General features: G+C 38.3%; 1 pseudogene; it reads left to right on the top strand.

Moving 5' to 3' along the window:
- Positions 1-1,086: 1,086 nt before the first annotated feature.
- On the top strand, positions 1,087-1,266 carry LOC124085140 (U2 spliceosomal RNA; annotated as a pseudogene).
- The last annotated feature ends 13,359 nt before the right edge of the window (positions 1,267-14,625 follow it).

Genomic DNA, 14,625 nt, shown 5'->3' with positions numbered 1-14,625 from the left:
GTGGGTGTCATAGGATTACATTTGATAATGCAGATAAAGCACTTAGCTTGGCCCTTGGGTCATGTTCCACAAATAGCAAACTAAGAATCAACACAAAATGGTTGAGATGACCCAAAAAGTAATCCTTTCTAAGAGATGATTTGTAATATGTAATAGGAAGTCTTAGAAAGGAACCTGCAGTGACAGTGTTCCTGTTATTTAACCAAAGAGGCTGTAATCTAATCACTTCTCCTGTTATTTGAACATTTCAAGTAATATTATAGAAATGGAGGTATCACTGACTGCACAGGCTAGAGAGGAAAATAGCACAGTAGAGATGGGAGCAAAAAAAAAGAAGGAGTTTTTAGAGCATCTCTAGTACTTTGTGGAAGAGAGAACATATCTTCCATGGTGGCAGCTTTTGTCCCAGAGCTGGGAGACATTTCTGAATTATTGGAATGGTAGGAAAGAAACTGTGCTGCTACTCTAGCTGCAACTTGACACCCTGGTGTCAGTAGGACCTTTTGGAAACAGAAACTCCTTGGGGAATATCAAGCCTTATCTAATTATAAAGGTCCCTGGATCTGGGCGCCAGGATCATATAGCAGCCTGACTTTTTGTCCCCGAGAAACTCCTTTCAAAACACAATGTGTAGTAGGAAAAGATGTTCAAAATTAAATTTAATCCCATTTATATTTTAGTTTATTAGAGCAGAGTCTTCTCTCTCTTTCTCTCTCTCTCTCTCTCTTTGGTACTGGGGATTGAACTCAGGGTCACTCAACCACTTTGATTTGATTATAATAATAATAATAATTATTATTATTATTACTATTATTAATACCAGCCCCTTTTTTTTTTTTTGTATTTTATGTAGAGACAGGGTTTCACTGAATTGCTTAGCACCTTGCTTTTGCTGGAGGCTGGCTTTGAACTCCCAATCCTCCTGTCTCAGCCTCCCAAACCACTGGGAGAGTCTTCTTTTTTTGATTTACCTTCATTAGTTACAATGATACCAGGTCTCATATAAGAAGGATATATACTGAACTTGATTCTTCTGGCATCTAAAAGATGCCTTAGAAATAAATTATAATAGAAAAATTAACTCTTATCGCTTCTCGGCCTTTTGGCTAAGATCAAGTGTAGAAAAATTAACTCTTTCAAGCTATTCAGCTATTGGGTTTGTGAAATTTCATTTTGTGCAGGGAGATGGCATCTGCATTTCCATCCCAACTAGCAGCCTCACAATTATTTATCATTGGTCACAAAGGAATTAGAAATTTATCCTTCTTTGAATGTAGGAGAACAGACTAAGAACAGAAGACCATTTTTATTATATCATCCACAATATAAAATGTTATATAATGAAGTCAAACTATTTTCTAAACAATATCCTGGTATCCTCAATGTTATTTCAACCTCTTAAGAAATTTTACTTAATAAATAATATTCCTATGGCTTAAAAAAATTAATATAGCAGCAGCAGATGTATAATTTATTTTCCAGAACATGGGAACATAGCTTGGAATTGTAAGCTATCATAAATACATATTACAAATGTAATATACAATGACAATTTTTCCATATAGAAAGAACTTCATATAGTATCTAGTTATTTCAATCACATTTATTAACCTATCATTTTATTTTTACATTACATAATAATTGTATATCTGTGGGGTATGGTGTGATATATATATATATATATATATATATATATATATATATATACATACATATACATACACACACACACATACACATATATACATATACATACACACACACACACAATGTTTAATGATCAGTTCAGGGTAATTGGCATATCTATCACCCCAGACATTTCTTTGCATTGGGAACATTCAAAATCTTCTCTAATAGCTATTTTTTTAAAAATATATTTTTTAGTTGCAGTTGGACATAATGCCTTTATTTTATTCATTGTTATGTGGTGCCGAGGATCGAACCCAGTGCCTCGCACATGCTAGGATAGTGTTTTACCACTGAACCATAACCCAAGCCCCTCTAATAGCTATTTTTAAATAATTAATTAATTGTTGTCAACCATAGTTATCCTGTGCTGTTCTACTCTGTTTCATGGATCTACTCACATCAGTATCACACTGTCTGGATGACTGTGGCTTTGTAGCAATTCTTGAAATCAGGTAGTGAAGTCCTCTATATATATTTTTTTCTTTTTCAAGATTATGTTACTATTCTAGATCTTTTACAAGAAGCTCATCTATTCCTACTTAAATAATCCTAGGATTTTTATTGGGATGGCTCTGACTATAAAGGCCAGTGTAAGGAGGGTTGACATCTCAGTAAGATGGAGTCTTCCAATTCATAATCCATTTATTTAAATCTAATTTCTCTCTGTAATGTTTTATATTTTTCAGTGTAGAAATTTTATACATTTTTGTTAAAGTTATTTATTCATAGGTATTTTATGTTTTGATGCTTTTGTAAATAGTATGATTTTTTAATCTTATAGATGGCCCAGATTATCAGGTATATCTTGGAGAATATAATGAACTTGAATAGCTTACATTCTCTGAAACTGTTGAATCATCTAAACATCTCAATTAGGTCACGTTGTTGAGAGTGTTATTCAGATCTTCTAACATCCTACTAATATTTTGTTTACTTATTCCATCACAAACTGAAAAAGAAATTTTAAAATCTCTAAGTATGATTTTAGATTTTTTTTTTCTCTCTTGTCAATTTTTGCCTCGGTGCTCTTTGAAGCTCTATTACAAAATCCACACACAATTGGGATTGTTACGTTTTCCTGTTAATTTATTGATCTATTTATCATTACAAAATGCTCTTTACCTTTGGAAATATTCTTTGTCTTTAAATCTACTTTTCCTGATATCTGGAAATACTAGCTTTCACGGAGCACAGTGGTGCATGCCTGTAATCCAAGCTAGTTGGGAGATTGAGGCAGAAGGATCACAAGTTCAAGGCCAAACTTGGCAACTTAGCAACACCCTGTCTCAAAATAAAAAATAAAAATAGTTTTGTAGGGCTGGGGATATAGCTCAGTTGGTAGAGGGCTTGCCTTGAATGCACAAGGCTCTGGGTTCGATCCCCAGCACCACACAAACATACAAAAATAATAGATTTGTGGGGGCTAGCTCAGTGAGGCACTGGGTTCAAACTTCAGCACCACATGAAAATAAATAAATAAAATAAAGGTATTGTGTTCATCTACAACTATATATATATATATATATATATATATATATATAGAGAGAGAGAGAGAGAGAGAGAGAGAGAGTGAGAGAGATAGAGGGAGAGAGAGAGAATTTTTTAATATTGATTTTTTAGTATTTGGCAGACACAACATCTTTGTTTGTATGTGGTGCTGAGGATCGAACCTGGGCCGCACGCATGCCAGGCGAGCGCGCTACCGCTTGAGCCACATCCCCAGCCCTAAAAATATATATATTTAAAAAAATAGATTTGTGGGCTGGGGGTGTGGCTCAGAGGTAGAGCGCTTGTCTGGCATGGTGAGGCACTGGGTTTGATCCTCAGCACCAAATAAAAATAAAGATATTGCGTTCACCTATAACTAAAAATTAAAAAAAAAAAAAAAAAAAAGATTTGTGGATGTAGCTCATTGGTAAAATGCCACTGGGTTCAATCCCCAGTACCACCAAAAAATTAAAAAGAGAAAGAGAGAGAGAGAGAGAGAGATTAGCTATCTTATGTTTAACCTTTGCATGAGGTAGACTTTTCCAGCATTTATCTTTCAAACTATCTGTGCCTTTATATCTAAAGTTCATGTCTTGTACACAGTATATAATTGGGTTTTGCTTTTTATCCAGGTTCCCAATGTCTGCCTTTTAATTAGAGCATTCATTTCATTTGTATTTGGTATAATTATGTAATGGGTAGATTTAAGTCTATTTAAATTTTGCTGTTTGTTTTATTTGTCCCCTCTGTTTTTGCTCCTCCTTGTTTTGGGTATTCTTTTGGATTGAGTATTTTTTTGCATCCTAGTCTATTGCCTTTATTGGCTTTTTAGCTAATATTTTTTTTCAGTAATTACAGGTGATTACAATATGCATCCTTAATTCATCAGTGTATTTTAAGTTAATATTATAATATTTTCTTGTATAAGTTAAGAAATTTACAATGCTACATGATGATAATTTTTGATAAAATTTGTATCTTTTTAAAATTTCAGATATATACTTTTTTTTTTTTACTTATTTTGAGACAGATCCTCACTAAGTTGTCAGGGCTGGTCCTTAATATATATATATTTAGATATATATTAAGATATATATGTGTATATATATTTTTTGCATTTGACTGCATATGACTTGGACCATAAAAAAGAGAACCACAGGCAAATATTAAACACTAGATAATAATATGCATACTAACATCTAGGGATGAAGTCTACAGCTTATCTTGACGTACATTGAAAAAGTAAGATGAATCTATGAATGGATAGAAGGATGGTTAGGTAGATGGTTACATAACAAAGTAAAATAGCAAAACATTAGCTATCAAATCAGGTGATTCATTAACTTTTTCTCTTTGAAAATTTTCATAATAAAATGTTGGGCCAAAAAAAAAAAAAGTCTTCTAATTTGACAAGAATATAAAATTTAAACTATTTTGCAATCTCAGTTAATTATGTAATGAAACTTTAAGAGGAGAAAAAAAATATTCAAGCAGACTTTATTCTGATTATGGCCTTGAATCTCTACCTATGCAGATCTCACCCTTGCCAACATTTTCAGTCTCATCTGATGCCCCCTTCTCCTTACTTTGCATGTAAAGGAAATGAGACTTTCAGGTCCCTGAATTCCCTAGACTCAGACTTGCCGAAGCCCTGAAGTCACATAAGCTGTTGCCTGACCTGGAATGCTGCTCTCACTAACCCTCCCATTCTGGATAAATCATGCTTATCATTTAGGTTTCAACTGAAATATTTCCCTAGTGAAGCAGTCCCTTGCCTCCCAAACTAGGTCAGCTTTCTGTCCTGGGGGAAACACAGGAAAGCACCTCACAGGTTCTAAAATTCCCCAAAGTCAGAAATGGAACCATGGAATTTCCTTTTTAAAGAAAGCAGATGTGGGGCCCAGGTTGTAGCTCAGTGGTAGAGAGTTCGCCTAGCACAGGGGAGGCCCTTGGTTCAATCCTCAGCATCACATAAAAATAAGTAAATAAAATAAAGGCATTGTGTCCAACTACAACTAAAAAAATATAAATACTTAAAAAAAAAAGAATACAGCAGATGTCATGGATATACTGTGTAAGTTGTTCTTAAGCAAAGTGTGCTCCTTTTCAGAGATAAGGAGGATAATTTGTAAAGTCTAAAAATCCCCAATTAAAAGCCTGATCTGGTTTAGGAATCATATTTCCTTGCTTTGCATGTTAAATAATAATGGAAATAGGCTTCCTCGGTATCCTAAACAAGGAAAAAGAGATGCAATCAGACATTACCTTAGACCTACAGCTTCTGCTACAGGAAACAGTAAAATGAGTCAGAACACCAACACCAACACACACACACACACACACACACACACACACACACAGGATAGCAGTAGGTAGTTTGTGCAGTGGCTTATCAGCAGGCTGTGGGCAGAACTCCCTTGTCACCTGCCCCCAGTCTGTACTGTCTGCAGCTGTCAACATGCACAACCATCTTGGAGGCTCCAAAGCTCCACAGCAGTGCCATTATCACTGAATATTGATAAACTAGATTAACATGGAACCTGAGCCGGTAAAAACCAGCTCAGTCTCTGCTTTTTGATGCCCTGCATAGTCTGTCTCACTGTAAGCAAAAGATTTAGAGTGAGATCTGATTCTGATCAAGTGGTTGATAAAGCCTAGAACAACCCTCAGCTCCCTGCCCTTCTCTCTGTAAAACTTATTTGCAGTCATTTCTTCAATAGTTATGCTCTCCATCAGGATACAAGCTCCATGAAGTCAGAGACAGGTCTGTCTAGCTCCCTGTGGTATTTTCATCAAGTAACATGGTACAACATCCATAAATATTTTGGGATAAAGGAATCTTTGTCTCTTCTTCATTCTAACACTATTTATATGTTCCTTGTGGACTATCCTAAATGCTATCTTACTGTGTGTATTCTTCATGATATTCATTCATTTATTCTTTCATTTAATTACTTATTTAACTAACATTTATGCAATGCCTGCTAAACATTGAGGAAGCAAGTATTAATATGAAAAATGTCCTTCTTCTAAGGAGCTCATAATCCTCAAGAGGCCCACAGATTAACAAATAAACAACCACCATTTGATGTACAGTGCCACAACTGAGTATAAAAAGGATATTCTGGACATAGTGGTTGAAGAAGCAATAAGGAACTTTTTTCCCCAAAATGAGCAAATATAAAAATAAACCAATAGTGGGCTGGATTTGTGGCTCAGCGGTAGAGCGCTCACCTAGCATGCCTAGCAGGAGACCCTGGTTAGATCCTCAGCACCACATATATACAAAGAATAAAGCTATTATGTCCAACTTCAACTAAAAAATAAAAATAAAATAATAAAATAAATAAATAAAACAATAGTAATCAACTCCCTCTTGTTCCATCCTAACAGAATCCCAGTTTTCCTTCAGGTACATATGCCTTATCTGTGCATCCATGTAATTTGAAATGCTGACTTCATTCTCAACTTCAAGGCAGATTATTTTGTTTGTTTGTTCTAGTTAGTTATACATGACAGTAAAATGCATTTTTAAAGAAACTATTCTTTTTAAAAAAATTTTTATAAGTTGATGGACCTTTATTTTATTCATTTATTTATATGTGGTGCTGAGAATCAAACCTAGTGCCTTATACATGCTAGGCAAGAGCTCTATCACTGAACCACAACCCCAGCCCCAGTAGAATGCATTTTGACATATTGTACACAAATGGAACACAACTTCTCATTCCTCTGGTTGTACATGGTGCAGAGTCACTTCAGTAGTGTAATCATACATGTATATAGGGTAATAATGTCTGTCTCATTCTACCGTCCTTCCCATTCCTACAGCCTAAACCCTCCCCTCACTCTCTTAAAGGTGGATTCTAAACTAATAAAAAATAATAATCTAATAAAAAATCATATTCTCATCCAGTGGGATTGCCAGTGATTCATTCAAGAACTCAAGTTTAAACAGGGCACAGTAGCACAGGTCTGTAATCCCAGGGACTCAAGATGTTAAGGCAAGAGGATCATAAGTTTGAGGCCAGCCTCAGCAATATAGTGAGACCCTGTCTCAAAATAAAAAAATTAAAGGGCTGGGAGTATAGCTCAGTGGTAGAGCACCCCTGGATTCAGTGCCCAGTCCTGAAAAAAAAATAAATAAATATAAGTATTTTTAAAAGAAGTCAAAAGAAAGAACCCAAGTTTAAATCAAGGATTAAGTTTTGAGGTAGATTAGATGCCCCTGGGGTCTATTCTTTGTCCTTAGAGAAGCATGTGACCTAAATTTGGCCTAAAATGGCCAAATCAGACTGAAAAGTAGAACTTTGTCCTATCATTAGGATAGCATTTCTCCCCGTCTTGGGTTGACCATGAATAGAAAGGAAGCTGCCCAGGCTTATAATCTAAGGGATCCCTGACATTGGTGCTAGTCCATCAAAGGGGGTGGGACAGATGTGAAAAGATTACAGAAAAATTGGGCTGAAATCCAAATTATGACACACCTGGAGCCTACCTTACTTCCAAGTCTCCTGTTTCTGCACCAAATCGTCATACATTCCTTATTATTTAAGGCAACTTAAATTGGTTGTTCACTACTTGTACCCAAAAGTCTGCTAATTGATAAAGCAAAGGTATTATGAATTTGTGTGATCACATGGAGAAATGTTTATATCAATATTACTAGTCACCGAAATGTAAAATACAAAATAATATACATGCAATGATAACATTATTCAAAGGTCTGAGAATACTTATAAAAATACTAACTTCTTATAATAGATACATGCTTCTATTACAATGAAAAAAGGTTGAAAATGTTATGGAAACATAAAGAAGGAATATTTAATTCTATCCAGACAAGTCAAGGCAAGCTTTATAAGAAATTATATGAGCTGACATGGTAAGAAGTGTCGCTCACAAGAGGAAAAAGACAGATGCAATTCTAGGTCACATCTTTTGTTAGGTTTGGGCAAATTAATTAACTTCTATTAGCCTTGCTTTCCTCGTTTATAAGCTGGGGATAATATTACCTATCTTGCAGAAATTGGGTTGAAATTTTAAATTATCATTACTGATCTTTGTTATCTCAAAGGCAAAGAGTCATGAAAGTACATGGCTGGTTTAGAGAGATTCTAATATTTTAATACATTCTAATATTCAGTACATTTGATACATGGGACACATGGCAAAAATGGGGCTGAAAAGCTAGGCAGTACCAGATCATGAAGCAATATAGTGAGTCATGTGAAGGATTAAGTCTCGAATAAGCTAGAGACCTTATCCTGTTTGGAAAAGTCAGATTCAGAGGTCACCTGAGGTGGCTCTTGGACTCTACCTGGGCCCACTGTGGCTGCTTAGAAAGTCTTGGAACTGACTGTCACTGTCTCAAAACCAAACCGAAAGGAGTCTTGGAGGTAAATATCTTCAGGGCAGGATGCATTCATTGATTTCATCAGCAGGTTGTCAGGGAGACTAGCCTCTCAGAAAAATTGGGAGAGCCATTCTGAGAGGGCCTGAAATGAGCAATTCTCTGTCAATGTTGGTGAGGTGGTTTTGTGGGCCTAGGATGTCACTGTGGGAACTTAAAGGCAAGGAAATCTTGACTCTACAGTAGGGAGAATATATATATATGGGCTGGGAATGTGACTCAGTGGTTAAGCGCCCCCAGATTCGATTCAATTCAATTCAGTTCCACCCTCCCCTCCCCCAAAAAAACACTTGAATTTTGTTTCTCAGCACTCAGTTTGATGGAAGCTTTGGACAATTACCAGAGCAAGTTCTAAGCTACATGGCATTTAGGTCTCTACAGTGCCATCTCCCCACAAGTACAGCAACCCAAATTTGCCAATCTGGCAAATGTTTATGATTTATAATATTAAGCAATGAAAAATGACACACAATGAATTTATCAAAAGTTCTGATTCTCTGGAAATATGCTAAATTCCCTATAAATAAAACTATTGATCCTAAGGAAAAAACAAACTGGGCACAGTGGTGTGCTCCTGTAATCCCAGTGACTCGGGAGGCTGAGGCAGGAAAATTTTAAGTTCAAGGTCAGCGTTAGCAATTTAATAAAACCCTGTCTCAAAATAAAAATAAAAGGTGCTGGGGATGTAACTCACTGATAGAACACCCCTGGGTTCAATTCCTAATACACAAAAAGGAAAGTAAAGGAAGAATATAAAGGAAAAAAAAAAGACTAAGAATAATTTTTCAGAAAGCGTTATTCTGTATTACAACAAAAATCTGTTAGTTGAAGTAGACACCTAGACACAATCAATTTTTAAAAGAACATAGAGTACTTCTACAAAGATTTATTACTGATATGGGTTTCCTTTTTTAACTTAATGACTCACCAACAACATCCTTCAGAATTGGAAGCCTCTGTACTTTGAGAGACTGCCAGTTAGTCACTAATTTTTCCCCAAAGTGTAATGTGAAAGAATCTGCTGTGTAAATCTGAATACCATAAACCTGTAGGCCACGAATCTTTTTAAAACGGGTTGTCCTATTAATTGTGCCTAATGTTTGAGGATAGACTTGTAACAGACCTTTATTGTGCTTAACTTCTATGACTGAACTTACAGCTGGAAGATCAGCAGCAGGTAGAGCCAGGATGGCAGCAGAGCTCTGGATCTTGGGGTAGGCAAACCTAACTTTATAATCACAATAACAAGAACTAATGCCTTTGGGTTGGGTAGATACTCTTAGAGTTCTTGAATTTATCACAGGAAAGGGACTCTGAAAAGGAATGTGATTTTTTAGTTATGTATATTATTTTAGATTGCAGTATGTGATTTATGTAATTATTGGTACTGGAGATAGAACCCAGGGGTGCTTTACCACTGAGCTACATTCCCAGTCCTTTTATTTATTGATTTATTTTTAAATTTTGAGACAGAGTTTCACTAAATTACTGAGGCTGGCCTCAAACTTGACCTCAGTCTCCCAAGTCGCAGGTAATACAGGGATGGGCCACCATGCCCAGCTGTAATAAGTGTTCTAAAGGAAATGTGCATACTACTATGATAATGTCTAATAGTGGAATTATCTAGGCCTAAGAGTGTTACAGGAGTTTTTTGTTTTTGTTTTTGTTTTGTTTTTTTGAAGTGGCTGTATTGCTGCATAGCAAAATAACCCTAAACATAATAGCTTAAAACAACCATCCTGAAAAAGACAAAGGGATAACAGAGGAAACATTGCATTTGCCCACAGTTCTGTAATTTAATCTTGTCTCAGCTGGACAGTTCCTCTATGTTCTTGTCAGTGGTTAATCACATGGCTGCATTCAGCTGGCACATGGGCTAGGGTACAACTAGGATTGACCCCTGTAATCTCTTCATTTGCTATCTCCAGCAGGATAATCAAACCATTTGTATGTAGGCTCAAGCCCTCTAAGAGCACAATAGCAGAAGCTTCTAGTCTTTCCTAAGGCTTTGGCTTGGAGTTGATGTTACTGACTGGTGTTGAGTCCTTGCTTCCCCAATGTAGAAGTATAACACCAGAGAAGCACGCCGAGGCAAGGTCAGAGTGGAAAGTAGATGTTTATTAAAGGACAGCAGAAAAGACTTCTCCTGGAGGAAGAAGGGGACCCAAGATATGGAATCCATTGAAGGGCTTTTATAGTTCTTTCAGTGATGGAATGTAGGTGGGAAGGCCCGAAGGGTGGGGCACAGGTGGGCCAAAGAAGTAATCTTTTAGGACTTTTGGGTTAGCATCTTCAAGTTTGCTGGGAGCTGTTTCATTAACATTTCTTTGGGATGGGCTCTGGGCCTTGGGGACATTAACATTCCATGAGTTGTCCTGCTTTTCCTGGACTTCATTAACTTCCAAGAGTTGTTCTGCTTTCCCCGGAATTCATTCTCAACATGGCCTCCATTTTCGATTTTACCCGATTTACCTAACTACACTGACTACCTAACTTTAAATCTGGCTTCATTGACACAGTATCATATCTGTTTAAATCTACTACCAAAGCAGTCAAAGGGCCAATCCCAGAGTCAAGAGGAGGGCATGAATACTGGGTGTCATTTATGGCGGGGGGCGGGCACCTTGTTACAAACTACCAGAGTGACATTAGGCTGTGATCTGAAAGATGAACAAAAATTAACTTGGGCAAAGAAGAAGTGTTCTAAGCAAGAACAGTAGTACATACAAAGCAATTGTAGCACAAGGTGTTTCTAAGTGACTGAAAGAAAACTGGTGTAGCTTGGAGTGCAGAAATCAAGGGGAAAGTGGCTATAGACAGGGAAGGGCCAGACCATGTGGTGCCATTGGGAATCTTCAAGATGTAAGTGATAGAATCCCAAAGCAAAATGGTGAGGTAACTCATGCCTGTGAGCCCAGTACTTTAGGAGGCTGAGGCTGAAGGATTGAAAGTTCAAGGCCAAATGATAGCTCTGGTTATCACTGGTTATCGGTGACTAGTTCTGCTTCCTCACATGTTGAAGTTTGAACATTAGAGAAGCACGAGAGGCAAGGATATAAAGCAGGGTTTATTTAAAAAGGGGTAACATCAACTTCTCCAGGGAGGGAGAAGGGGGCCATAGCTGGTATCCTGGTATCCCAAGAAGCAAGGTGTTCTGCCCTTTTTTTTTTTTTTTTTTAATATTTATTTATTTTTTTAGTTCTCTGTGGACACAACATCTTTGTTTGTATGTGGTGCTGAGGATCGAACCCGGGCCGCACGCATGACAGGCGAGCGCGCTACCGCTTGAGCCACATCCCCAGCCCCGTGTTCTGCCCTTTTTATATGTCTTAGGCTTCCTTCGTTCTTCGGCCTTCTTCCCCTTATCTTTCTCCTTTCAGCTTACATGACCAGGCCTAGGAAATGCTGCATGGTGGCATGGCCAAAAGGTGGGAAACAGATGGGCTGAAGGGGGAAGGGCAGGATGGAGCAGCCAAGGACACATTAATTAACAACCTTATAGCTCTCTATAGGGAGGGGCAATTCCTGTGACAGGTTACCTTAGCAACTGGTTGGAACCAGGGCAGGTTCTTGATAAGAGTGGAGGAAGAATTCTGAAGGAATTTACATTTCAATTCTCCAGGGGACAGTCTCCAACTTCCAGGACTCACTCAAAATTGGTCTCCTTGATCTGACCTGACTTGATTTACCTATCTATACTGGCTGCCTGTCTATTCTGGCTTCACAGCCATTGCAACTCAGTAAGATCCTGTTTCATAATAAATAAAAAAGGTTGGGGATGTAGTGCAGTGGCAGAGCACCCTTGTGTTCAATCCCCAGTATGGGGGTAGGGGGTGGGGAATCCCAGTGCAAACTGGCTTAAGCAAAAATATAAATAAAAACAAAAAGAGAAAGAAGAATGTATTAGTTTCTGTTTCTGACAAGTCCAGTTGATTTCAAGTTTCTGACAAGTGCAGTTAATTTCAATCCAGGGCTTCAAACGAAATCATCAGGAATTTATATCCCTGTCTCTGAACTCTGCTTTCCGCTTTGATGGCTTTTAGCACCAATGATGCACACATGATGAAGGTGGGACAGGAAACAAACCTTGGATCAGCAAGCTTTTCTTTATTCAGTATTCAGCAGCAGAGTCGGTGGTGGAACCTAACATGGCTCATTTGGGGGCAGAAAATGGCGGCCACTGTAGTAGCCAAAGGTCTAGATTATACAGGCTTCGTTTAGAGTGGGCCAGGAGAGCAATTCCTGGGGTTCATTGTATTGGAGTCCTGCTGATCCATTAGGGTGGAAGAGAACGTGACTAGGGAATTTCCTGGGCTTATTATATTGAGGTCAGGTGACTCATTAGGATGGGGGTGGGGGTCAGGTGTCAGTCAGGTGAGAGTTCCTTTTATGTTCCCTGCTCTGGTTGAGGCCTGGGATTTTAAATGTCAAAAGCATAGGAGATATGTCCTTGGAATTATTTTCCATATCCTTCAGTGGCTTTGTGTTCAGACTTCTGGAAAGTAGAATTCTGCAGTTCCAGGTTTAGATCCCCCAGATTTAAGTCTTAGGGAAAGAAAGTTCCTTTATCTGAATAGCCTATGTTCCAGATTTGTATCAACATCAGTCTGGGGCCCAATAGCAATCAGATGGCACACTCAAACTGAGATAATTCAAAGACAATTACTTATAAAGGGACTGATTCTTAGCATTTCTTCCCAACTCTGCATGAGTGACTTCACATTGGTACCTTAAAATGGGTGATGATGGAAACATTTACACCACAGCAATTGGCAAACACTGCAAATTAGAGTAGTCCCCCCCAAAGCCCACTCCCATACACAGCTATTTACCAATCACCACTGAACTGTTTACTAAGTGTGGAAGAAGTATAGGAATCATGCAAGGAACTAGATTAATAATAATAGAGAGATGCTGGGGATACCAGCCCGTGTGAGGCAGCGCAGATTCCTGCTGGAAGATGTGAACCAGCTGGGAAAATAAAGTCTGAAAATGACCAATAAGGAACAGAAGACAATAGACAGAAAATAGTTTTAAAAGTGGGGCACCTTTGTTTGTCAGAGCCCTCCATAGATGCGAAAGGGTCCGGCAAAGCATCGGAGAAAGAGACCACCAAGTGACCACTCATGCAATTGGCAGAAGGGGATTTATTGATCTAGCATGCTAGGGCTCCGTGCCCACTCAAGAAGGGAGAACAGCCCAGAGCCCAGAGCAGGGGTTGTGCAACGCTTAAGTACACTTTTTGTGGAGGGCGGGACTTTACATACATCACAGTCTCCTTTAACAAATCATCATACACCACGGGAAAGTCAAACAACAACTCCTAAACATGACTAGTTCATTCATTGGTGGGAACAGGTCAGGCTGGAGTGATAGGTCATTCCTAAGGAGGGGGTTACATTCAAACTGATTGGTCCAGGCCCTGCAATGCCTACCTGACAAGCTGCACAGGGTCTTGAATGCTATAAATCAACTAAATGGCCAGTAGGGCATTGTCTTAACTTGTAAGGATCCCACGAAATGTCGGAGAAAGAGACCACCAAGTGACCACTCATGCAATTGGCAGAAGGGGGGATTTATTGAACCAGCATGCTGGGGCTCCGTGCCCACTCAAGAAGGGAAAGCAGCCAGAGCCCCAAGCAGGGGCTGAGCACTGCTTAAGTACACTTTTTGGGGAGGACCGAGGGCTTTGCATACATCAGAACAAATCATCATTAGGCGCGGGAAAATTGAACAACAACTCCTAAACCTGATTAGTTCATTCATTGGCGGGAACAGGTCAGGCTGGAGTGATAGGTCATTCCTAAGGAGGGGGTTACTTTTAAACTGATTGGTCCAGGCCCTGCAATGCCTGCGTGCAACCACACAGACCCCTTCAGTTATTAAACAACCAGACAATCAGGGGAAATGTTTACTGGGCGGTTCTAAGCATTGTCTTAACAGGTAACTCAGACCTTGCAGCTTAGAAACTTTTACAACACCCGGTCTTTTACCCTTTAACTTTTACGCTTTAACTTCAATTTCTTTTACCCTTA

This window comes from Marmota monax, unplaced genomic scaffold (genome assembly GCF_021218885.2).
Source record: "Marmota monax isolate L192 unplaced genomic scaffold, Marmota_monax_Labrador192_F-V1.1 WCK01_AAM20220418_F8-fsc00013, whole genome shotgun sequence".
Taxonomy (NCBI): Eukaryota; Metazoa; Chordata; class Mammalia; order Rodentia; family Sciuridae; genus Marmota; species Marmota monax.
This window is presented reverse-complemented; position numbering and strand designations above follow the sequence as displayed.